Raw genomic sequence first — 25,951 nt, 5'->3', positions numbered from 1 at the left:
ATCAGGGTCCCCTCTACGGGCGTGTTTTGGATTGGATTTTTTTTTTTAAATGACTATATTTGTCTTCCCTTTTTGTCCGGCCCATAACTCTGCCTAGAAAGGCCCTACATGCCCCAAACTTGGTCTGGTCTGCTCATCAGAGTCCCCTTTACAGGTATGTTTTGGATTGGATTTTAAGATTTTTGACCATATTTGTCTTCCCTTTTTGTCTGGCCCATAACTCTGCCTAGAAAGGCCCTACATGGCCCAAACTTGGTCTGGTCTGCTCATCAGAGATCCCTCTACGGGCGTGTTTTGGATTTTTTTTTTTTTTATGACTATATTTGTCTTCCCTTTTTGTCCGGCCCATAACTCTGCCTAGAAAGGCCCTACATGCCCCAAACTTGGTCTGGTCTGCTCATCAGAGTCCCCTTTACAGGTATGTTTTGGATTGGATTTTAAGATTTTTAAACATATTTGTCTTCCCTTTTTGTCCGGCCCATAACTCTGCCTAGAAAGGCCCTACATGCCCCAAACTTTGTCTGGTCTGCTCATCAGAGTCCCCTCTACGGGCGTGTTTTGGATTGGATTTTTTTTTTAAATGACTATATTTGTCTTCCCTTTTTGTCCGGCCCATAACTCTGCCTAGAAAGGCCCTACATGCCCCAAACTTGGTCTGGTCTGCTCATCAGAGATCCCTCTACGGGCATGTTTTGGATTGGATTTTAAGATTTTTGACCATATTTGTCTTCCCTTATTGTCTGGCACATAACTCTGCCTAGAAAGGCCCTACATGCCCCAAACTTGGTCTGGTCTGCTCATCAGAGTCCCCTCTACGGGCGTGTTTTGGATTGGATTTTTTATTTTTAAATGACTATATTTGTCTTCCCTTTTTGTCCGGCCCATAACTCTGCCTAGAAAGGCCCTACATGCCCCAAACTTGGTCTGGTCTGCTCATCAGAGTCCCCTCTACGGGCGTGTTTTGGATTGTATTTTAAGATTTTTGACCATATTTGTCTTCCCTTTTTGTCTGGCCCATAACTCTGCCTAGAAAGGCCCTACATGCCCCAAACTTGGTCTGGTCTGCTCATCAGAGTCCCCTCTACGGGCGTGTTTTGGATTGGATTTTAAGATTTTTGACCATATTTGTCTTCCCTTTTTGTCTGGCCCATAACTCTGCCTAGAAAGGCCCTACATGCCCCAAACTTGGTCTGGTCTGCTCATCAGGGTCCCCTCTACGGGCGTGTTTTGGATTGGATTTTAAGATTTTTGACCATATTTGTCTTCCCTTTTTGTCTGGCACATAACTCTGCCTAGAAAGGCCCTACATGCCCCAAACTTGGTCTGGTCTGCTCATCAGAGATCCCTCTACGGGCATGTTTTGGATTGGATTTTAAGATTTTTGACCATATTTGTCTTCCCTTTTTGTCTGGCACATAACTCTGCCTAGAAAGGCCCTACATGCCCCAAACTTGGTCTGGTCTGCTCATCAGAGTCCCCTCTACGGGCGTGTTTTGGATTGGATTTTTATTTTTAAATGACTATATTTGTCTTCCCTTTTTGTCCGGCCCATAACTCTGCCTAGAAAGGCCCTACATGCCCCAAACTTGGTCTGGTCTGCTCATCAGAGTCCCCTCTACGGGCGTGTTTTGGATTGGATTTTTTTTTTAAATGACTATATTTGTCTTCCCTTTTTGTCCGGCCCATAACTCTGCCTAGAAAGGCCCTACATGCCCCAAACTTGGTCTGGTCTGCTCATCAGAGATCCCTCTACGGGCATGTTTTGGATTGGATTTTAAGATTTTTGACCATATTTGTCTCCCCTTATTGTCTGGCACATAACTCTGCCTAGAAAGGCCCTATATGCCCCAAACTTGGTCTGGTCTGCTCATCAGAGTCCCCTCTACGGGCGTGTTTTGGATTGGATTTTTTTTTTAAATGACTATATTTGTCTTCCCTTTTTGTCCGGCCCATAACTCTGCCTAGAAAGGCCCTACATGCCCCAAACTTGGTCTGGTCTGCTCATCAGAGTCCCCTCTGCAGGTATGTTTTGGATTGGATTTTAAGATTTTTGACCATATTTGTCTTCCCTTTTTGTCTGGCCCATAACTCTGCCTAGAAAGGCCCTACATGCCCCAAACTTGGTCTGGTCTGCTCATCAGAGTCCCCTCTACGGGCGTGTTTTGGATTGGATTTTTTTTTTAAATGACTATATTTGTCTTCCCTTTTTGTCCGGCCCATAACTCTGCCTAGAAAGGCCCTATATGCCCCAAACTTGGTCTGGTCTGCTCATCAGAGTCCCCTCTACGGGCGTGTTTTGGATTGGATTTTTTTTTTTTTATGACTATATTTGTCTTCCCTTTTTGTCCGGCCCATAACTCTGCCTAGAAAGGCCCTACATGCCCCAAACTTGGTCTGGTCTGCTCATCAGAGTCCCCTCTACGGGCGTGTTTTGGATTGGATTTTTTTTTTTTTATGACTATATTTGTCTTCCCTTTTTGTCCGGCCCATAACTCTGCCTAGAAAGGCCCTACATGCCCCAAACTTGGTCTGGTCTGCTCATCAGAGTCCCCTTTACAGGTATGTTTTGGATTGGATTTTAAGATTTTTGACTATATTTGTCTTCCCTTATTGTCCGGCCCATAACTCTGCCTAGAAAGGCCCTACATGCCCCAAACGTGGTCTGGTCTGCTCATCAGAGTCCCCTCTACGGGCGTGTTTTGGATTGTATTTAAAAAAAAATTGACCATATTTGACTTCCCTTTTTGTCCGGCCCATAACTCTGCCTAGAAAGGCCCTACATGCCCCAAACTTGGTCTGATCTGCTCATCAGGGTCCCCTCTACGGGCGTGTTTTGGATTGGATTTTTTTTTTTAAATGACTATATTTGTCTTCCCTTTTTGTCCGGCCCATAACTCTGCCTAGAAAGGCCCTACATGCCCCAAACTTGGTCTGGTCTGCTCATCAGAGATCCCTCTACGGGCATGTTTTGGATTGGATTTTAAGATTTTTGACCATATTTGTCTCCCCTTATTGTCTGGCACATAACTCTGCCTAGAAAGGCCCTATATGCCCCAAACTTGGTCTGGTCTGCTCATCAGAGTCCCCTCTACGGGCGTGTTTTGGATTGGATTTTTTTTTTAAATGACTATATTTGTCTTCCCTTTTTGTCCGGCCCATAACTCTGCCTAGAAAGGCCCTACATGCCCCAAACTTGGTCTGGTCTGCTCATCAGAGTCCCCTCTACAGGTATGTTTTGGATTGGATTTTAAGATTTTTGACCATATTTGTCTTCCCTTTTTGTCTGGCCCATAACTCTGCCTAGAAAGGCCCTACATGCCCCAAACTTGGTCTGGTCTGCTCATCAGAGTTCCCTCTACAGGTATGTTTTGGATTGGATTTTAAGATTTTTGACCATATTTGTCTTCCCTTATTGTCCGGCCCATAACTCTGCCTAGAAAGGCCCTACATGCCCCAAACGTGGTCTGGTCTGCTCATCAGAGTCCCCTCTACGGGCGTGTTTTGGATTGTATTTAAAAAAAAATTGACCATATTTGACTTCCCTTTTTGTCCGGCCCATAACTCTGCCTAGAAAGGCCCTACATGCCCCAAACTTGGTCTGGTCTGCTCATCAGGGTCCCCTCTACGGGCGTGTTTTGGATTGGATTTTAAGATTTTTGACCATATTTGTCTTCCCTTTTTGTCCAGCCCATAACTCTGCCTAGAAAGGCCCTACATGCCCCAAACTTGGTCTGATCTGCTCATCAGGGTCCCCTCTACGGGCGTGTTTTGGATTGGATTTTTTTTTTTAAATGACTATATTGGTCTTCCCTTTTTGTCCGGCCCATTACTCTGCCTAGAAAGGCCCTACATGCCCCAAACTTGGTCTGGTCTGCTCATCAGAGTCCCCTCTACGGGCGTGTTTTGGATTGGATTTTTTATTTTTAAATGACTATATTTGTCTTCCCTTTTTGTCCGGCCCATAACTCTGCCTAGAAAGGCCCTACATGCCCCAAACTTGGTCTGGTCTGCTCATCAGAGATCCCTCTACGGGCATGTTTTGGATTGGATTTTAAGATTTTTGACCATATTTGTCTTCCCTTATTGTCTGGCACATAACTCTGCCTAGAAAGGCCCTATATGCCCCAAACTTGGTCTGGTCTGCTCATCAGAGTTCCCTCTACAGGTATGTTTTGGATTGGATTTTAAGATTTTTGACCATATTTGTCTTCCCTTATTGTCCGGCCCATAACTCTGCCTAGAAAGGCCCTACATGCCCCAAACGTGGTCTGGTCTGCTCATCAGAGTCCCCTCTACGGGCGTGTTTTGGATTGTATTTAAAAAAAAATTGACCATATTTGACTTCCCTTTTTGTCCGGCCCATAACTCTGCCTAGAAAGGCCCTACATGCCCCAAACTTGGTCTGATCTGCTCATCAGGGTCCCCTCTACGGGCGTGTTTTGGATTGGATTTTTTTTTTTAAATGACTATATTTGTCTTCCCTTTTTGTCCGGCCCATAACTCTGCCTAGAAAGGCCCTACATGCCCCAAACTTGGTCTGGTCTGCTCATCAGAGTCCCCTTTACAGTTATGTTTTGGATTGGATTTTACGATTTTTGACCATATTTGTCTTCCCTTTTTGTCTGGCCCATAACTCTGCCTAGAAAGGCCCTACATGCCCCAAACTTGGTCTGGTCTGCTCATCAGAGTCCCCTCTACGGGCGTGTTTTGGATTGGATTTTTTATTTTTAAATGACCATATTTGTCTTCCCTTATTGTCCGGCCCATAACTCTGCCTAGAAAGGCCCTACATGCCCCAAACTTGGTCTGGTCTGCTCATCAGAGATCCCTCTACGGGTATGTTTTGGATTGGATTTTAAGATTTTTGACCATATTTGTCTTCCCTTATTGTCTGGCACATAACTCTGCCTAGAAAGGCCCTATATGCCCCAAACTTGGTCTGGTCTGCTCATCAGAGTCCCCTCTACGGGCGTGTTTTGGATTGGATTTTTTTTTTTTTATGACTATATTTGTCTTCCCTTTTTGTCCGGCCCATAACTCTGCCTAGAAAGGCCCTACATGCCCCAAACTTGGTCTGGTCTGCTCATCAGAGTCCCCTTTACAGGTATGTTTTGGATTGGATTTTAAGATTTTTGACTATATTTGTCTTCCCTTATTGTCCGGCCCATAACTCTGCCTAGAAAGGCCCTACATGCCCCAAACGTGGTCTGGTCTGCTCATCAGAGTCCCCTCTACGGGCGTGTTTTGGATTGTATTTAAAAAAAAATTGACCATATTTGACTTCCCTTTTTGTCCGGCCCATAACTCTGCCTAGAAAGGCCCTACATGCCCCAAACTTGGTCTGATCTGCTCATCAGGGTCCCCTCTACGGGCATGTTTTGGATTGGATTTTTTTTTTAAATGACTATATTTGTCTTCCCTTTTTGTCCGGCCCATAACTCTGCCTAGAAAGGCCCTACATGCCCCAAACTTGGTCTGGTCTGCTCATCAGAGTCCCCTCTACGGGCGTGTTTTGGATTGGATTTTTTTTTTAAATGACTATATTTGTCTTCCCTTTTTGTCCGGCCCATAACTCTGCCTAGAAAGGCCCTACATGCCCCAAACTTGGTCTGGTCTGCTCATCAGAGATCCCTCTACGGGCATGTTTTGGATTGGATTTTAAGATTTTTGACCATATTTGTCTTCCCTTTTTGTCTGGCACATAACTCTGCCTAGAAAGGCCCTACATGCCCCAAACTTGGTCTGGTCTGCTCATCAGAGATCCCTCTACGGGCATGTTTTGGATTGGATTTTAAGATTTTTGACCATATTTGTCTTCCCTTTTTGTCTGGCACATAACTCTGCCTAGAAAGGCCCTACATGCCCCAAACTTGGTCTGGTCTGCTCATCAGAGTCCCCTCTACGGGCGTGTTTTGGATTGGATTTTTTTTTTAAATGACTATATTTGTCTTCCCTTTTTGTCCGGCCCATAACTCTGCCTAGAAAGGCCCTACATGCCCCAAACTTGGTCTGGTCTGCTCATCAGAGTCCCCTCTACGGGCGTGTTTTGGATTGGATTTTTTTTTTAAATGACTATATTTGTCTTCCCTTTTTGTCCGGCCCATAACTCTGCCTAGAAAGGCCCTACATGCCCCAAACTTGGTCTGGTCTGCTCATCAGAGATCCCTCTACGGGCATGTTTTGGATTGGATTTTAAGATTTTTGACCATATTTGTCTTCCCTTATTGTCTGGCACATAACTCTGCCTAGAAAGGCCCTATATGCCCCAAACTTGGTCTGGTCTGCTCATCAGAGTCCCCTCTACGGGCGTGTTTTGGATTGGATTTTTTTTTTAAATGACTATATTTGTCTTCCCTTTTTGTCCGGCCCATAACTCTGCCTAGAAAGGCCCTACATGCCCCAAACTTGGTCTGGTCTGCTCATCAGAGTCCCCTCTACAGGTATGTTTTGGATTGGATTTTAAGATTTTTGACCATATTTGTCTTCCCTTTTTGTCTGGCCCATAACTCTGCCTAGAAAGGCCCTATATGCCCCAAACTTGGTCTGATCTGCTCATCAGGGTCCCCTCTACGGGCGTGTTTTGGATTGGATTTTTTTTTTTTATGACTATATTTGTCTTCCCTTTTTGTCCGGCCCATAACTCTGCCTAGAAAGGCCCTACATGCCCCAAACTTGGTCTGGTCTGCTCATCAGAGTCCCCTCTACGGGCGTGTTTTGGATTGGATTTTTTTTTTAAATGACTATATTTGTCTTCCCTTTTTGTCCGGCCCATAACTCTGCCTAGAAAGGCCCTACATGCCCCAAACTTGGTCTGGTCTGCTCATCAGAGATCCCTCTACGGGCATGTTTTGGATTGGATTTTAAGATTTTTGACCATATTTGTCTCCCCTTATTGTCTGGCACATAACTCTGCCTAGAAAGGCCCTATATGCCCCAAACTTGGTCTGGTCTGCTCATCAGAGTCCCCTCTACGGGCGTGTTTTGGATTGGATTTTTTTTTTAAATGACTATATTTGTCTTCCCTTTTTGTCCGGCCCATAACTCTGCCTAGAAAGGCCCTACATGCCCCAAACTTGGTCTGGTCTGCTCATCAGAGTCCCCTCTACAGGTATGTTTTGGATTGGATTTTAAGATTTTTGACCATATTTGTCTTCCCTTTTTGTCTGGCCCATAACTCTGCCTAGAAAGGCCCTACATGCCCCAAACTTGGTCTGGTCTGCTCATCAGAGTTCCCTCTACAGGTATGTTTTGGATTGGATTTTAAGATTTTTGACCATATTTGTCTTCCCTTATTGTCCGGCCCATAACTCTGCCTAGAAAGGCCCTACATGCCCCAAACGTGGTCTGGTCTGCTCATCAGAGTCCCCTCTACGGGCGTGTTTTGGATTGTATTTAAAAAAAAATTGACCATATTTGACTTCCCTTTTTGTCTGGCCCATAACTCTGCCTAGAAAGGCCCTACATGCCCCAAACTTGGTCTGGTCTGCTCATCAGAGTTCCCTCTACAGGTATGTTTTGGATTGGATTTTAAGATTTTTGACCATATTTGTCTTCCCTTTTTGTCTGGCCCATAACTCTGCCTAGAAAGGCCCTACATGCCCCAAACTTGGTCTGGTCTGCTCATCAGGGTCCCCTCTACGGGCGTGTTTTGGATTGGATTTTAAGATTTTTGACCATATTTGTCTTCCCTTTTTGTCCAGCCCATAACTCTGCCTAGAAAGGCCCTACATGCCCCAAACTTGGTCTGATCTGCTCATCAGGGTCCCCTCTACGGGCGTGTTTTGGATTGGATTTTTTTTTTTAAATGACTATATTGGTCTTCCCTTTTTGTCCGGCCCATTACTCTGCCTAGAAAGGCCCTACATGCCCCAAACTTGGTCTGGTCTGCTCATCAGAGTCCCCTCTACGGGCGTGTTTTGGATTGGATTTTTTATTTTTAAATGACTATATTTGTCTTCCCTTTTTGTCCGGCCCATAACTCTGCCTAGAAAGGCCCTACATGCCCCAAACTTGGTCTGGTCTGCTCATCAGAGTCCCCTCTACGGGCGTGTTTTGGATTGGATTTTTTTTTTAAATGACTATATTTGTCTTCCCTTTTTGTCCGGCCCATAACTCTGCCTAGAAAGGCCCTACATGCCCCAAACTTGGTCTGGTCTGCTCATCAGAGATCCCTCTACGGGCATGTTTTGGATTGGATTTTAAGATTTTTGACCATATTTGTCTTCCCTTATTGTCTGGCACATAACTCTGCCTAGAAAGGCCCTACATGCCCCAAACTTGGTCTGGTCTGCTCATCAGAGTCCCCTCTACGGGCGTGTTTTGGATTGTATTTAAAAAAAAATTGACCATATTTGACTTCCCTTTTTGTCCGGCCCATAACTCTGCCTAGAAAGGCCCTACATGCCCCAAACTTGGTCTGATCTGCTCATCAGGGTCCCCTCTACGGGCGTGTTTTGGATTGGATTTTTTTTTTTAAATGACTATATTTGTCTTCCCTTTTTGTCCGGCCCATAACTCTGCCTAGAAAGGCCCTACATGCCCCAAACTTGGTCTGGTCTGCTCATCAGAGTCCCCTTTACAGTTATGTTTTGGATTGGATTTTACGATTTTTGACCATATTTGTCTTCCCTTTTTGTCTGGCCCATAACTCTGCCTAGAAAGGCCCTACATGCCCCAAACTTGGTCTGGTCTGCTCATCAGAGTCCCCTCTACGGGCGTGTTTTGGATTGGATTTTTTATTTTTAAATGACTATATTTGTCTTCCCTTTTTGTCCGGCCCATAACTCTGCCTAGAAAGGCCCTACATGCCCCAAACTTGGTCTGGTCTGCTCATCAGAGATCCCTCTACGGGTATGTTTTGGATTGGATTTTAAGATTTTTGACCATATTTGTCTTCCCTTATTGTCTGGCACATAACTCTGCCTAGAAAGGCCCTATATGCCCCAAACTTGGTCTGGTCTGCTCATCAGAGTCCCCTCTACGGGCGTGTTTTGGATTGGATTTTTTTTTTTTTATGACTATATTTGTCTTCCCTTTTTGTCCGGCCCATAACTCTGCCTAGAAAGGCCCTACATGCCCCAAACTTGGTCTGGTCTGCTCATCAGAGTCCCCTTTACAGGTATGTTTTGGATTGGATTTTAAGATTTTTGACTATATTTGTCTTCCCTTATTGTCCGGCCCATAACTCTGCCTAGAAAGGCCCTACATGCCCCAAACGTGGTCTGGTCTGCTCATCAGAGTCCCCTCTACGGGCGTGTTTTGGATTGTATTTAAAAAAAAATTGACCATATTTGACTTCCCTTTTTGTCCGGCCCATAACTCTGCCTAGAAAGGCCCTACATGCCCCAAACTTGGTCTGATCTGCTCATCAGGGTCCCCTCTACGGGCATGTTTTGGATTGGATTTTTTTTTTAAATGACTATATTTGTCTTCCCTTTTTGTCCGGCCCATAACTCTGCCTAGAAAGGCCCTACATGCCCCAAACTTGGTCTGGTCTGCTCATCAGAGTCCCCTCTACGGGCGTGTTTTGGATTGGATTTTTTTTTTAAATGACTATATTTGTCTTCCCTTTTTGTCCGGCCCATAACTCTGCCTAGAAAGGCCCTACATGCCCCAAACTTGGTCTGGTCTGCTCATCAGAGATCCCTCTACGGGCATGTTTTGGATTGGATTTTAAGATTTTTGACCATATTTGTCTTCCCTTTTTGTCTGACACATAACTCTGCCTAGAAAGGCCCTACATGCCCCAAACTTGGTCTGGTCTGCTCATCAGAGATCCCTCTACGGGCATGTTTTGGATTGGATTTTAAGATTTTTGACCATATTTGTCTTCCCTTTTTGTCTGGCACATAACTCTGCCTAGAAAGGCCCTACATGCCCCAAACTTGGTCTGGTCTGCTCATCAGAGTCCCCTCTACGGGCGTGTTTTGGATTGGATTTTTTTTTTAAATGACTATATTTGTCTTCCCTTTTTGTCCGGCCCATAACTCTGCCTAGAAAGGCCCTACATGCCCCAAACTTGGTCTGGTCTGCTCATCAGAGTCCCCTCTACGGGCGTGTTTTGGATTGGATTTTTTTTTTAAATGACTATATTTGTCTTCCCTTTTTGTCCGGCCCATAACTCTGCCTAGAAAGGCCCTACATGCCCCAAACTTGGTCTGGTCTGCTCATCAGAGTCCCCTCTACAGGTATGTTTTGGATTGGATTTTAAGATTTTTGACCATATTTGTCTTCCCTTTTTGTCTGGCCCATAACTCTGCCTAGAAAGGCCCTATATGCCCCAAACTTGGTCTGATCTGCTCATCAGGGTCCCCTCTACGGGCGTGTTTTGGATTGGATTTTTTTTTTTTATGACTATATTTGTCTTCCCTTTTTGTCCGGCCCATAACTCTGCCTAGAAAGGCCCTACATGCCCCAAACTTGGTCTGGTCTGCTCATCAGAGTCCCCTCTACGGGCGTGTTTTGGATTGGATTTTTTTTTTTTATGACTATATTTGTCTTCCCTTTTTGTCCGGCCCATAACTCTGCCTAGAAAGGCCCTACATGCCCCAAACTTGGTCTGGTCTGCTCATCAGAGTCCCCTTTACAGGTATGTTTTGGATTGGATTTTAAGATTTTTGACTATATTTGTCTTCCCTTATTGTCCGGCCCATAACTCTGCCTAGAAAGGCCCTACATGCCCCAAACGTGGTCTGGTCTGCTCATCAGAGTCCCCTCTACGGGCGTGTTTTGGATTGTATTTAAAAAAAAATTGACCATATTTGACTTCCCTTTTTGTCCGGCCCATAACTCTGCCTAGAAAGGCCCTACATGCCCCAAACTTGGTCTGATCTGCTCATCAGGGTCCCCTCTACGGGCGTGTTTTGGATTGGATTTTTTTTTTTAAATGACTATATTTGTCTTCCCTTTTTGTCCGGCCCATAACTCTGCCTAGAAAGGCCCTACATGCCCCAAACTTGGTCTGGTCTGCTCATCAGAGTCCCCTCTACGGGCGTGTTTTGGATTGGATTTTTTTTTTAAATGACTATATTTGTCTTCCCTTTTTGTCCGGCCCATAACTCTGCCTAGAAAGGCCCTACATGCCCCAAACTTGGTCTGGTCTGCTCATCAGAGATCCCTCTACGGGCATGTTTTGGATTGGATTTTAAGATTTTTGACCATATTTGTCTTCCCTTTTTGTCTGGCACATAACTCTGCCTAGAAAGGCCCTACATGCCCCAAACTTGGTCTGGTCTGCTCATCAGAGATCCCTCTACGGGCATGTTTTGGATTGGATTTTAAGATTTTTGACCATATTTGTCTTCCCTTTTTGTCTGGCACATAACTCTGCCTAGAAAGGCCCTACATGCCCCAAACTTGGTCTGGTCTGCTCATCAGAGTCCCCTCTACGGGCGTGTTTTGGATTGGATTTTTATTTTTAAATGACTATATTTGTCTTCCCTTTTTGTCCGGCCCATAACTCTGCCTAGAAAGGCCCTACATGCCCCAAACTTGGTCTGGTCTGCTCATCAGAGTCCCCTCTACGGGCGTGTTTTGGATTGGATTTTTTTTTTAAATGACTATATTTGTCTTCCCTTTTTGTCCGGCCCATAACTCTGCCTAGAAAGGCCCTACATGCCCCAAACTTGGTCTGGTCTGCTCATCAGAGATCCCTCTACGGGCATGTTTTGGATTGGATTTTAAGATTTTTGACCATATTTGTCTCCCCTTATTGTCTGGCACATAACTCTGCCTAGAAAGGCCCTATATGCCCCAAACTTGGTCTGGTCTGCTCATCAGAGTCCCCTCTACGGGCGTGTTTTGGATTGGATTTTTTTTTTAAATGACTATATTTGTCTTCCCTTTTTGTCCGGCCCATAACTCTGCCTAGAAAGGCCCTACATGCCCCAAACTTGGTCTGGTCTGCTCATCAGAGTCCCCTCTACAGGTATGTTTTGGATTGGATTTTAAGATTTTTGACCATATTTGTCTTCCCTTTTTGTCTGGCCCATAACTCTGCCTAGAAAGGCCCTACATGCCCCAAACTTGGTCTGGTCTGCTCATCAGAGTTCCCTCTACAGGTATGTTTTGGATTGGATTTTAAGATTTTTGACCATATTTGTCTTCCCTTATTGTCCGGCCCATAACTCTGCCTAGAAAGGCCCTACATGCCCCAAACTTGGTCTGGTCTGCTCATCAGAGTCCCCTCTACGGGCGTGTTTTGGATTGGATTTTTTTTTTAAATGACTATATTTGTCTTCCCTTTTTGTCCGGCCCATAACTCTGCCTAGAAAGGCCCTACATGCCCCAAACTTGGTCTGGTCTGCTCATCAGAGTCCCCTCTACGGGCGTGTTTTGGATTGGATTTTTTTTTTAAATGACTATATTTGTCTTCCCTTTTTGTCCGGCCCATAACTCTGCCTAGAAAGGCCCTACATGCCCCAAACTTGGTCTGGTCTGCTCATCAGAGTCCCCTCTACGGGCGTGTTTTGGATTGGATTTTTTTTTTAAATGACTATATTTGTCTTCCCTTTTTGTCCGGCCCATAACTCTGCCTAGAAAGGCCCTACATGCCCCAAACTTGGTCTGGTCTGCTCATCAGAGTCCCCTCTACAGGTATGTTTTGGATTGGATTTTAAGATTTTTGACCATATTTGTCTTCCCTTTTTGTCTGGCCCATAACTCTGCCTAGAAAGGCCCTATATGCCCCAAACTTGGTCTGATCTGCTCATCAGGGTCCCCTCTACGGGCGTGTTTTGGATTGGATTTTTTTTTTTTATGACTATATTTGTCTTCCCTTTTTGTCCGGCCCATAACTCTGCCTAGAAAGGCCCTACATGCCCCAAACTTGGTCTGGTCTGCTCATCAGAGTCCCCTCTACGGGCGTGTTTTGGATTGGATTTTTTTTTTTTATGACTATATTTGTCTTCCCTTTTTGTCCGGCCCATAACTCTGCCTAGAAAGGCCCTACATGCCCCAAACTTGGTCTGGTCTGCTCATCAGAGTCCCCTTTACAGGTATGTTTTGGATTGGATTTTAAGATTTTTGACTATATTTGTCTTCCCTTATTGTCCGGCCCATAACTCTGCCTAGAAAGGCCCTACATGCCCCAAACGTGGTCTGGTCTGCTCATCAGAGTCCCCTCTACGGGCGTGTTTTGGATTGTATTTAAAAAAAAATTGACCATATTTGACTTCCCTTTTTGTCCGGCCCATAACTCTGCCTAGAAAGGCCCTACATGCCCCAAACTTGGTCTGATCTGCTCATCAGGGTCCCCTCTACGGGCGTGTTTTGGATTGGATTTTTTTTTTTAAATGACTATATTTGTCTTCCCTTTTTGTCCGGCCCATAACTCTGCCTAGAAAGGCCCTACATGCCCCAAACTTGGTCTGGTCTGCTCATCAGAGTCCCCTCTACGGGCGTGTTTTGGATTGGATTTTTTTTTTAAATGACTATATTTGTCTTCCCTTTTTGTCCGGCCCATAACTCTGCCTAGAAAGGCCCTACATGCCCCAAACTTGGTCTGGTCTGCTCATCAGAGATCCCTCTACGGGCATGTTTTGGATTGGATTTTAAGATTTTTGACCATATTTGTCTTCCCTTTTTGTCTGGCACATAACTCTGCCTAGAAAGGCCCTACATGCCCCAAACTTGGTCTGGTCTGCTCATCAGAGATCCCTCTACGGGCATGTTTTGGATTGGATTTTAAGATTTTTGACCATATTTGTCTTCCCTTTTTGTCTGGCACATAACTCTGCCTAGAAAGGCCCTACATGCCCCAAACTTGGTCTGGTCTGCTCATCAGAGTCCCCTCTACGGGCGTGTTTTGGATTGGATTTTTATTTTTAAATGACTATATTTGTCTTCCCTTTTTGTCCGGCCCATAACTCTGCCTAGAAAGGCCCTACATGCCCCAAACTTGGTCTGGTCTGCTCATCAGAGTCCCCTCTACGGGCGTGTTTTGGATTGGATTTTTTTTTTAAATGACTATATTTGTCTTCCCTTTTTGTCCGGCCCATAACTCTGCCTAGAAAGGCCCTACATGCCCCAAACTTGGTCTGGTCTGCTCATCAGAGATCCCTCTACGGGCATGTTTTGGATTGGATTTTAAGATTTTTGACCATATTTGTCTCCCCTTATTGTCTGGCACATAACTCTGCCTAGAAAGGCCCTATATGCCCCAAACTTGGTCTGGTCTGCTCATCAGAGTCCCCTCTACGGGCGTGTTTTGGATTGGATTTTTTTTTTAAATGACTATATTTGTCTTCCCTTTTTGTCCGGCCCATAACTCTGCCTAGAAAGGCCCTACATGCCCCAAACTTGGTCTGGTCTGCTCATCAGAGTCCCCTCTACAGGTATGTTTTGGATTGGATTTTAAGATTTTTGACCATATTTGTCTTCCCTTTTTGTCTGGCCCATAACTCTGCCTAGAAAGGCCCTACATGCCCCAAACTTGGTCTGGTCTGCTCATCAGAGTTCCCTCTACAGGTATGTTTTGGATTGGATTTTAAGATTTTTGACCATATTTGTCTTCCCTTATTGTCCGGCCCATAACTCTGCCTAGAAAGGCCCTACATGCCCCAAACTTGGTCTGGTCTGCTCATCAGGGTCCCCTCTACGGGCGTGTTTTGGATTGGATTTTAAGATTTTTGACCATATTTGTCTTCCCTTTTTGTCCAGCCCATAACTCTGCCTAGAAAGGCCCTACATGCCCCAAACTTGGTCTGATCTGCTCATCAGGGTCCCCTCTACGGGCGTGTTTTGGATTGGATTTTTTTTTTTAAATGACTATATTTGTCTTCCCTTTTTGTCCGGCCCATTACTCTGCCTAGAAAGGCCCTACATGCCCCAAACTTGGTCTGGTCTGCTCATCAGAGTCCCCTCTACGGGCGTGTTTTGGATTGGATTTTTTATTTTTAAATGACTATATTTGTCTTCCCTTTTTGTCCGGCCCATAACTCTGCCTAGAAAGGCCCTACATGCCCCAAACTTGGTCTGGTCTGCTCATCAGAGTCCCCTCTACGGGCGTGTTTTGGATTGGATTTTTTTTTTAAATGACTATATTTGTCTTCCCTTTTTGTCCGGCCCATAACTCTGCCTAGAAAGGCCCTATATGCCCCAAACTTGGTCTGGTCTGCTCATCAGAGTTCCCTCTACAGGTATGTTTTGGATTGGATTTTAAGATTTTTGACCATATTTGTCTTCCCTTATTGTCCGGCCCATAACTCTGCCTAGAAAGGCCCTACATGCCCCAAACGTGGTCTGGTCTGCTCATCAGAGTCCCCTCTACGGGCGTGTTTTGGATTGGATTTTAAAAAAAATTGACCATATTTGACTTCCCTTTTTGTCCGGCCCATAACTCTGCCTAGAAAGGCCCTACATGCCCCAAACTTGGTCTGATCTGCTCATCAGAGTCCCCTCTACGGGCGTGTTTTGGATTGGATTTTTTTTTTAAAATGACTATATTTGTCTTCCCTTTTTGTCCGGCCCATAACTCTGCCTAGAAAGGCCCTACATGCCCCAAACTTGGTCTGGTCTGCTCATCAGAGTCCCCTTTACAGTTATGTTTTGGATTGGATTTTACGATTTTTGACCATATTTGTCTTCCCTTTTTGTCTGGCCCATAACTCTGCCTAGAAAGGCCCTACATGCCCCAAACTTGGTCTGGTCTGCTCATCAGAGTCCCCTCTACGGGCGTGTTTTGGATTGGATTTTTTATTTTTAAATGACTATATTTGTCTTCCCTTTTTGTCCGGCCCATAACTCTGCCTAGAAAGGCCCTACATGCCCCAAACTTGGTCTGGTCTGCTCATCAGAGATCCCTCTACGGGTATGTTTTGGATTGGATTTTAAGATTTTTGACCATATTTGTCTTCCCTTTTTGTCCGGCCCATAACTCTGCCTAGAAAGGCCCTACATGCCCCAAACTTGGTCTGGTCTGCTCATCAGAGTCCCCTTTACAGGTATGTTTTGGATTGGATTTTAAGATTTTTGACTATATTTGTCTTCCCTTATTGTCCGGCCCATAACTCTGCCTAGAAAGGCCCTACATGCCCCAAACGTGGTCTGGTCTGCTCATCAGAGTCCCCTCTACGGGCGTGTTTTGGATTGTATTTAAAAAAAAATTGACCATATTTGACTTCCCTTTTTGTCCGGCCCATAACTCTGCCTAGAAAGGCCCTACATGCCCCAAACTTGGTCTGATCTGCTCATCAGGGTCCCCTCTACGGGCGTGTTTTGGATTGGATTTTTTTTTTTAAATGACTATATTTGTCTTCCCTTTTTGTCCGGCCCATAACTCTGCCTAGAAAGGCCCTACATGCCCCAAACTTGGTCTGGTCTGCTCATCAGAGTCCCCTCTACGGGCGTGTTTTGGATTGGATTTTTTTTTTAAATGACTATATTTGTCTTCCCTTTTTGTCCGGCCCATAACTCTGCCTAGAAAGGCCCTACATGCCCCAAACTTGGTCTGGTCTGCTCATCAGAGATCCCTCTACGGGCATGTTTTGGATTGGATTTTAAGATTTTTGACCATATTTGTCTTCCCTTTTTGTCTGGCACATAACTCTGCCTAGAAAGGCCCTACATGCCCCAAACTTGGTCTGGTCTGCTCATCAGAGTCCCCTCTACGGGCGTGTTTTGGATTGGATTTTTTTTTTTAAATGACTATATTTGTCTTCCCTTTTTGTCCGGCCCATAACTCTGCCTAGAAAGGCCCTACATGCCCCAAACTTGGTCTGGTCTGCTCATCAGAGTCCCCTCTACGGGCATGTTTTGGATTGGATTTTAAGATTTTTGACCATATTTGTCTTCCCTTTTTGTCCGGCCCATAACTCTGCCTAGAAAGGCCCTACATGCCCCAAACTTGGTCTGGTCTGCTCATCAGAGTCCCCTCTACGGGCGTGTTTTGGATTGGATTTTTTTTTTAAATGACTATATTTGTCTTCCCTTTTTGTCCGGCCCATAACTCTGCCTAGAAAGGCCCTACATGCCCCAAACTTGGTCTGGTCTGCTCATCAGAGATCCCTCTACGGGCATGTTTTGGATTGGATTTTAAGATTTTTGACCATATTTGTCTTCCCTTTTTGTCTGGCACATAACTCTGCCTAGAAAGGCCCTACATGCCCCAAACTTGGTCTGGTCTGCTCATCAGAGATCCCTCTACGGGCATGTTTTGGATTGGATTTTAAGATTTTTGACCATATTTGTCTTCCCTTTTTGTCTGGCACATAACTCTGCCTAGAAAGGCCCTACATGCCCCAAACTTGGTCTGGTCTGCTCATCAGAGTCCCCTCTACGGGCGTGTTTTGGATTGGATTTTTTTTTTTAAATGACTATATTTGTCTTCCCTTTTTGTCCGGCCCATAACTCTGCCTAGAAAGGCCCTACATGCCCCAAACTTGGTCTGGTCTGCTCATCAGAGTCCCCTCTACGGGCATGTTTTGGATTGGATTTTAAGATTTTTGACCATATTTGTCTTCCCTTTTTGTCTGGCACATAACTCTGCCTAGAAAGGCCCTACATGCCCCAAACTTGGTCTGGTCTGCTCATCAGAGTCCCCTCTACGGGCGTGTTTTGGATTTTTTTTTTTTTATGACTATATTTGTCTTCCCTTTTTGTCCGGCCCATAACTCTGCCTAGAAAGGCCCTACATGCCCCAAACTTGGTCTGGTCTGCTCATCAGAGTCCCCTTTACAGGTATGTTTTGGATTGGATTTTAAGATTTTTGACCATATTTGTCTTCCCTTTTTGTCTGGCCCATAACTCTGCCTAGAAAGGCCCTACATGCCCCAAACTTGGTCTGGTCTGCTCATCAGAGTCCCCTCTACGGGCGTGTTTTGGATTGTATTTTTTATTTTTAAATGACTATATTTGTCTTCCCTTTTTGTCCGGCCCATAACTCTGCCTAGAAAGGCCCTACATGCCCCAAACTTTGTCTGGTCTGCTCATCAGAGTCCCCTCTACGGGCGTGTTTTGGATTGGATTTTTTTTTTAAATGACTATATTTGTCTTCCCTTTTTGTCCGGCCCATAACTCTAGCCTAGAAAGGCCCTACATGCCCCAAACTTGGTCTGGTCTGCTCATCAGAGATCCCTCTACGGGCATGTTTTGGATTGGATTTTAAGATTTTTGACCATATTTGTCTTCCCTTATTGTCTGGCACATAACTCTGCCTAGAAAGGCCCTATATGCCCCAAACTTGGTCTGGTCTGCTCATCAGAGTCCCCTCTACGGGCGTGTTTTGGATTGGATTTTTTTTTTTAAATGACTATATTTGTCTTCCCTTTTTGTCCGGCCCATAACTCTGCCTAGAAAGGCCCTACATGCCCCAAACTTGGTCTGGTCTGCTCATCAGAGTCCCCTCTACAGGTATGTTTTGGATTGGATTTTAAGATTTTTGACCATATTTGTCTTCCCTTTTTGTCTGGCCCATAACTCTGCCTAGAAAGGCCCTACATGCCCCAAACTTGGTCTGGTCTGCTCATCAGAGTTCCCTCTACAGGTATGTTTTGGATTGGATTTTAAGATTTTTGACCATATTTGTCTTCCCTTATTGTCCGGCCCATAACTCTGCCTAGAAAGGCCCTACATGCCCCAAACTTGGTCTGGTCTGCTCATCAGAGTCCCCTCTACGGGCATGTTTTGGATTGGATTTTAAGATTTTTGACCATATTTGTCTTCCCTTTTTGTCCGGCCCATAACTCTGCCTAGAAAGGCCCTACATGCCCCAAACTTGGTCTGGTCTGCTCATCAGAGTCCCCTCTACGGGCGTGTTTTGGATTGGATTTTAAGATTTTTGACCATATTTGTCTTCCCTTTTTGTCTGGCCCATAAATCTGCCTAGAAAGGCCCTACATGCCCCAAACTTGGTCTGATCTGCTCATCAGGGTCCCCTCTACGGGCGTGTTTTGGATTGGATTTTTTTTTTTAAATGACTATATTTGTCTTCCCTTTTTGTCCGGCCCATAACTCTGCCTAGAAAGGCCCTACATGCCCCAAACTTGGTCTGGTCTGCTCATCAGAGTCCCCTTTACAGGTATGTTTTGGATTGGATTTTAAGATTTTTGACTATATTTGTCTTCCCTTTTTGTCCGGCCCATAACTCTGCCTAGAAAGGCCCTACATGGCCCAAACTTGGTCTGGTCTGCTCATCAGAGATCCCTCTACGGGCATGTTTTGGATTGGATTTTAAGATTTTTGACCATATTTGTCTTCCCTTTTTGTCTGGCACATAACTCTGCCTAGAAAGGCCCTATATGCCCCAAACTTGGTCTGGTCTGCTCATCAGAGTCCCCTCTACGGGCGTGTTTTGGATTGGATTTTTTTTTTTAAATGACTATATTTGTCTTCCCTTTTTGTCCGGCCCATAACTCTGCCTAGAAAGGCCCTACATGCCCCAAACTTGGTCTGGTCTGCTCATCAGAGTCCCCTCTACAGGTATGTTTTGGATTGGATTTTAAGATTTTTGACCATATTTGTCTTCCCTTTTTGTCTGGCCCATAACTCTGCCTAGAAAGGCCCTACATGCCCCAAACTTGGTCTGGTCTGCTCATCAGAGTTCCCTCTACAGGTATGTTTTGGATTGGATTTTAAGATTTTTGACCATATTTGTCTTCCCTTATTGTCCGGCCCATAACTCTGCCTAGAAAGGCCCTACATGCCCCAAACGTGGTCTGGTCTGCTCATCAGAGTCCCCTCTACGGGCGTGTTTTGGATTGTATTTAAAAAAAAATTGACCATATTTGACTTCCCTTTTTGTCCGGCCCATAACTCTGCCTAGAAAGGCCCTACATGCCCCAAACTTGGTCTGATCTGCTCATCAGGGTCCCCTCTACGGGCGTGTTTTGGATTGGATTTTTTTTTTTAAATGACTATATTTGTCTTCCCTTTTTGTCCGGCCCATAACTCTGCCTAGAAAGGCCCTACATGCCCCAAACTTGGTCTGGTCTGCTCATCAGAGTCCCCTTTACAGTTATGTTTTGGATTGGATTTTACGATTTTTGACCATATTTGTCTTCCCTTTTTGTCTGGCCCATAACTCTGCCTAGAAAGGCCCTACATGCCCCAAACTTGGTCTGGTCTGCTCATCAGAGTCCCCTCTACGGGCGTGTTTTGGATTGGATTTTTTATTTTTAAATGACTATATTTGTCTTCCCTTTTTGTCCGGCCCATAACTCTGCCTAGAAAGGCCCTACATGCCCCAAACTTGGTCTGGTCTGCTCATCAGAGATCCCTCTACGGGTATGTTTTGGATTGGATTTTAAGATTTTTGACCATATTTGTCTTCCCTTTTTGTCTGGCACATAACTCTGCCTAGAAAGGCCCTACATGCCCCAAACTTGGTCTGGTCTGCTCATCAGAGTCCCCTCTACGGGCGTGTTTTGGATTGGATTTTTTTTTTTAAATGACTATATTTGTCTTCCCTTTTTGTCCGGCCCATAACTCTGCCTAGAAAGGCCCTACATGCCCCAAACTTGGTCTGGTCTGCTCATCAGAGTCCCCTCTACGGGCATGTTTTGGATTGGATTTTAAGATTTTTGACCATATTTGTCTTCCCTTTTTGTCTGGCACATAACTCTGCCTAGAAAGGCCCTACATGCCCCAAACTTGGTCTGGTCTGCTCATCAGAGTCCCCTCTACGGGCGTGTTTTGGATTTTTTTTTTTTTATGACTATATTTGTCTTCCCTTTTTGTCCGGCCCATAACTCTGCCTAGAAAGGCCCTACATGCCCCAAACTTGGTCTGGTCTGCTCATCAGAGTCCCCTTTACAGGTATGTTTTGGATTGGATTTTAAGATTTTTGACCATATTTGTCTTCCCTTTTTGTCTGGCCCATAACTCTGCCTAGAAAGGCCCTACATGCCCCAAACTTGGTCTGGTCTGCTCATCAGAGTCCCCTCTACGGGCGTGTTTTGGATTGTATTTTTTATTTTTAAATGACTATATTTGTCTTCCCTTTTTGTCCGGCCCATAACTCTGCCTAGAAAGGCCCTACATGCCCCAAACTTTGTCTGGTCTGCTCATCAGAGTCCCCTCTACGGGCGTGTTTTGGATTGGATTTTTTTTTTAAATGACTATATTTGTCTTCCCTTTTTGTCCGGCCCATAACTCTAGCCTAGAAAGGCCCTACATGCCCCAAACTTGGTCTGGTCTGCTCATCAGAGATCCCTCTACGGGCATGTTTTGGATTGGATTTTAAGATTTTTGACCATATTTGTCTTCCCTTATTGTCTGGCACATAACTCTGCCTAGAAAGGCCCTATATGCCCCAAACTTGGTCTGGTCTGCTCATCAGAGTCCCCTCTACGGGCGTGTTTTGGATTGGATTTTTTTTTTTAAATGACTATATTTGTCTTCCCTTTTTGTCCGGCCCATAACTCTGCCTAGAAAGGCCCTACATGCCCCAAACTTGGTCTGGTCTGCTCATCAGAGTCCCCTCTACAGGTATGTTTTGGATTGGATTTTAAGATTTTTGACCATATTTGTCTTCCCTTTTTGTCTGGCCCATAACTCTGCCTAGAAAGGCCCTACATGCCCCAAACTTGGTCTGGTCTGCTCATCAGAGTTCCCTCTACAGGTATGTTTTGGATTGGATTTTAAGATTTTTGACCATATTTGTCTTCCCTTATTGTCCGGCCCATAACTCTGCCTAGAAAGGCCCTACATGCCCCAAACTTGGTCTGGTCTGCTCATCAGAGTCCCCTCTACGGGCATGTTTTGGATTGGATTTTAAGATTTTTGACCATATTTGTCTTCCCTTTTTGTCCGGCCCATAACTCTGCCTAGAAAGGCCCTACATGCCCCAAACTTGGTCTGGTCTGCTCATCAGAGTCCCCTCTACGGGCGTGTTTTGGATTGGATTTTAAGATTTTTGACCATATTTGTCTTCCCTTTTTGTCTGGCCCATAAATCTGCCTAGAAAGGCCCTACATGCCCCAAACTTGGTCTGATCTGCTCATCAGGGTCCCCTCTACGGGCGTGTTTTGGATTGGATTTTTTTTTTTAAATGACTATATTTGTCTTCCCTTTTTGTCCGGCCCATAACTCTGCCTAGAAAGGCCCTACATGCCCCAAACTTGGTCTGGTCTGCTCATCAGAGTCCCCTTTACAGGTATGTTTTGGATTGGATTTTAAGATTTTTGACTATATTTGTCTTCCCTTTTTGTCCGGCCCATAACTCTGCCTAGAAAGGCCCTACATGGCCCAAACTTGGTCTGGTCTGCTCATCAGAGATCCCTCTACGGGCATGTTTTGGATTGGATTTTAAGATTTTTGACCATATTTGTCTTCCCTTTTTGTCTGGCACATAACTCTGCCTAGAAAGGCCCTATATGCCCCAAACTTGGTCTGGTCTGCTCATCAGAGTCCCCTCTACGGGCGTGTTTTGGATTGGATTTTTTTTTTTAAATGACTATATTTGTCTTCCCTTTTTGTCCGGCCCATAACTCTGCCTAGAAAGGCCCTACATGCCCCAAACTTGGTCTGGTCTGCTCATCAGAGTCCCCTCTACAGGTATGTTTTGGATTGGATTTTAAGATTTTTGACCATATTTGTCTTCCCTTTTTGTCTGGCCCATAACTCTGCCTAGAAAGGCCCTACATGCCCCAAACTTGGTCTGGTCTGCTCATCAGAGTTCCCTCTACAGGTATGTTTTGGATTGGATTTTAAGATTTTTGACCATATTTGTCTTCCCTTATTGTCCGGCCCATAACTCTGCCTAGAAAGGCCCTACATGCCCCAAACGTGGTCTGGTCTGCTCATCAGAGTCCCCTCTACGGGCGTGTTTTGGATTGTATTTAAAAAAAAATTGACCATATTTGACTTCCCTTTTTGTCCGGCCCATAACTCTGCCTAGAAAGGCCCTACATGCCCCAAACTTGGTCTGATCTGCTCATCAGGGTCCCCTCTACGGGCGTGTTTTGGATTGGATTTTTTTTTTTAAATGACTATATTTGTCTTCCCTTTTTGTCCGGCCCATAACTCTGCCTAGAAAGGCCCTACATGCCCCAAACTTGGTCTGGTCTGCTCATCAGAGTCCCCTCTACGGGCGTGTTTTGGATTGGATTTTTTTTTTAAATGACTATATTTGTCTTCCCTTTTTGTCCGGCCCATAACTCTGCCTAGAAAGGCCCTACATGCCCCAAACTTGGTCTGGTCTGCTCATCAGAGATCCCTCTACGGGCATGTTTTGGATTGGATTTTAAGATTTTTGACCATATTTGTCTTCCCTTTTTGTCTGGCACATAACTCTGCCTAGAAAGGCCCTACATGCCCCAAACTTGGTCTGGTCTGCTCATCAGAGATCCCTCTACGGGCATGTTTTGGATTGGATTTTAAGATTTTTGACCATATTTGTCTTCCCTTTTTGTCTGGCACATAACTCTGCCTAGAAAGGCCCTACATGCCCCAAACTTGGTCTGGTCTGCTCATCAGAGTCCCCTCTACGGGCGTGTTTTGGATTGGATTTTTTTTTTTAAATGACTATATTTGTCTTCCCTTTTTGTCCGGCCCATAACTCTGCCTAGAAAGGCCCTACATGCCCCAAACTTGGTCTGGTCTGCTCATCAGAGTCCCCTCTACGGGCATGTTTTGGATTGGATTTTAAGATTTTTGACCATATTTGTCTTCCCTTTTTGTCTGGCACATAACTCTGCCTAGAAAGGCCCTACATGCCCCAAACTTGGTCTGGTCTGCTCATCAGAGTCCCCTCTACGGGCGTGTTTTGGATTTTTTTTTTTTTATGACTATATTTGTCTTCCCTTTTTGTCCGGCCCATAACTCTGCCTAGAAAGGCCCTACATGCCCCAAACTTGGTCTGGTCTGCTCATCAGAGTCCCCTTTACAGGTATGTTTTGGATTGGATTTTAAGATTTTTGACCATATTTGTCTTCCCTTTTTGTCTGGCCCATAACTCTGCCTAGAAAGGCCCTACATGCCCCAAACTTGGTCTGGTCTGCTCATCAGAGTCCCCTCTACGGGCGTGTTTTGGATTGTATTTTTTATTTTTAAATGACTATATTTGTCTTCCCTTTTTGTCCGGCCCATAACTCTGCCTAGAAAGGCCCTACATGCCCCAAACTTTGTCTGGTCTGCTCATCAGAGTCCCCTCTACGGGCGTGTTTTGGATTGGATTTTTTTTTTAAATGACTATATTTGTCTTCCCTTTTTGTCCGGCCCATAACTCTGCCTAGAAAGGCCCTACATGCCCCAAACTTTGTCTGGTCTGCTCATCAGAGTCCCCTCTACGGGCGTGTTTTGGATTGGATTTTTTTTTTAAATGACTATATTTGTCTTCCCTTTTTGTCCGGCCCATAACTCTGCCTAGAAAGGCCCTACATGCCCCAAACTTGGTCTGGTCTGCTCATCAGAGATCCCTCTACGGGCATGTTTTGGATTGGATTTTAAGATTTTTGACCATATTTGTCTTCCCTTATTGTCTGGCACATAACTCTGCCTAGAAAGGCCCTATATGCCCCAAACTTGGTCTGGTCTGCTCATCAGAGTCCCCTCTACGGGCGTGTTTTGGATTGGATTTTTTTTTTTAAATGACTATATTTGTCTTCCCTTTTTGTCCGGCCCATAACTCTGCCTAGAAAGGCCCTACATGCCCCAAACTTGGTCTGGTCTGCTCATCAGAGTCCCCTCTACAGGTATGTTTTGGATTGGATTTTAAGATTTTTGACCATATTTGTCTTCCCTTTTTGTCTGGCCCATAACTCTGCCTAGAAAGGCCCTACATGCCCCAAACTTGGTCTGGTCTGCTCATCAGAGTTCCCTCTACAGGTATGTTTTGGATTGGATTTTAAGATTTTTGACCATATTTGTCTTCCCTTATTGTCCGGCCCATAACTCTGCCTAGAAAGGCCCTACATGCCCCAAACTTGGTCTGGTCTGCTCATCAGAGTCCCCTCTACGGGCGTGTTTTGGATTGGATTTTTTTTTTTAAATGACTATATTTGTCTTCCCTTTTTGTCCGGCCCATAACTCTGCCTAGAAAGGCCCTACATGCCCCAAACTTGGTCTGGTCTGCTCATCAGAGTCCCCTCTACAGGTATGTTTTGGATTGGATTTTAAGATTTTTGACCATATTTGTCTTCCCTTTTTGTCTGGCCCATAACTCTGCCTAGAAAGGCCCTACATGCCCCAAACTTGGTCTGGTCTGCTCATCAGAGTTCCCTCTACAGGTATGTTTTGGATTGGATTTTAAGATTTTTGACCATATTTGTCTTCCCTTATTGTCCGGCCCATAACTCTGCCTAGAAAGGCCCTACATGCCCCAAACGTGGTCTGGTCTGCTCATCAGAGTCCCCTCTACGGGCGTGTTTTGGATTGTATTTAAAAAAAAATTGACCATATTTGACTTCCCTTTTTGTCCGGCCCATAACTCTGCCTAGAAAGGCCCTACATGCCCCAAACTTGGTCTGATCTGCTCATCAGGGTCCCCTCTACGGGCGTGTTTTGGATTGGATTTTTTTTTTTAAATGACTATATTTGTCTTCCCTTTTTGTCCGGCCCATAACTCTGCCTAGAAAGGCCCTACATGCCCCAAACTTGGTCTGGTCTGCTCATCAGAGTCCCCTTTACAGTTATGTTTTGGATTGGATTTTACGATTTTTGACCATATTTGTCTTCCCTTTTTGTCTGGCCCATAACTCTGCCTAGAAAGGCCCTACATGCCCCAAACTTGGTCTGGTCTGCTCATCAGAGTCCCCTCTACGGGCGTGTTTTGGATTGGATTTTTTATTTTTAAATGACTATATTTGTCTTCCCTTTTTGTCCGGCCCATAACTCTGCCTAGAAAGGCCCTACATGCCCCAAACTTGGTCTGGTCTGCTCATCAGAGATCCCTCTACGGGTATGTTTTGGATTGGATTTTAAGATTTTTGACCATATTTGTCTTCCCTTTTTGTCCGGCCCATAACTCTGCCTAGAAAGGCCCTACATGCCCCAAACTTGGTCTGGTCTGCTCATC

This window comes from Osmerus eperlanus, chromosome 7 (assembly GCF_963692335.1).
Source record: "Osmerus eperlanus chromosome 7, fOsmEpe2.1, whole genome shotgun sequence".
Lineage (NCBI taxonomy): Eukaryota > Metazoa > Chordata > Actinopteri > Osmeriformes > Osmeridae > Osmerus > Osmerus eperlanus.
This window is presented reverse-complemented; position numbering follows the sequence as displayed.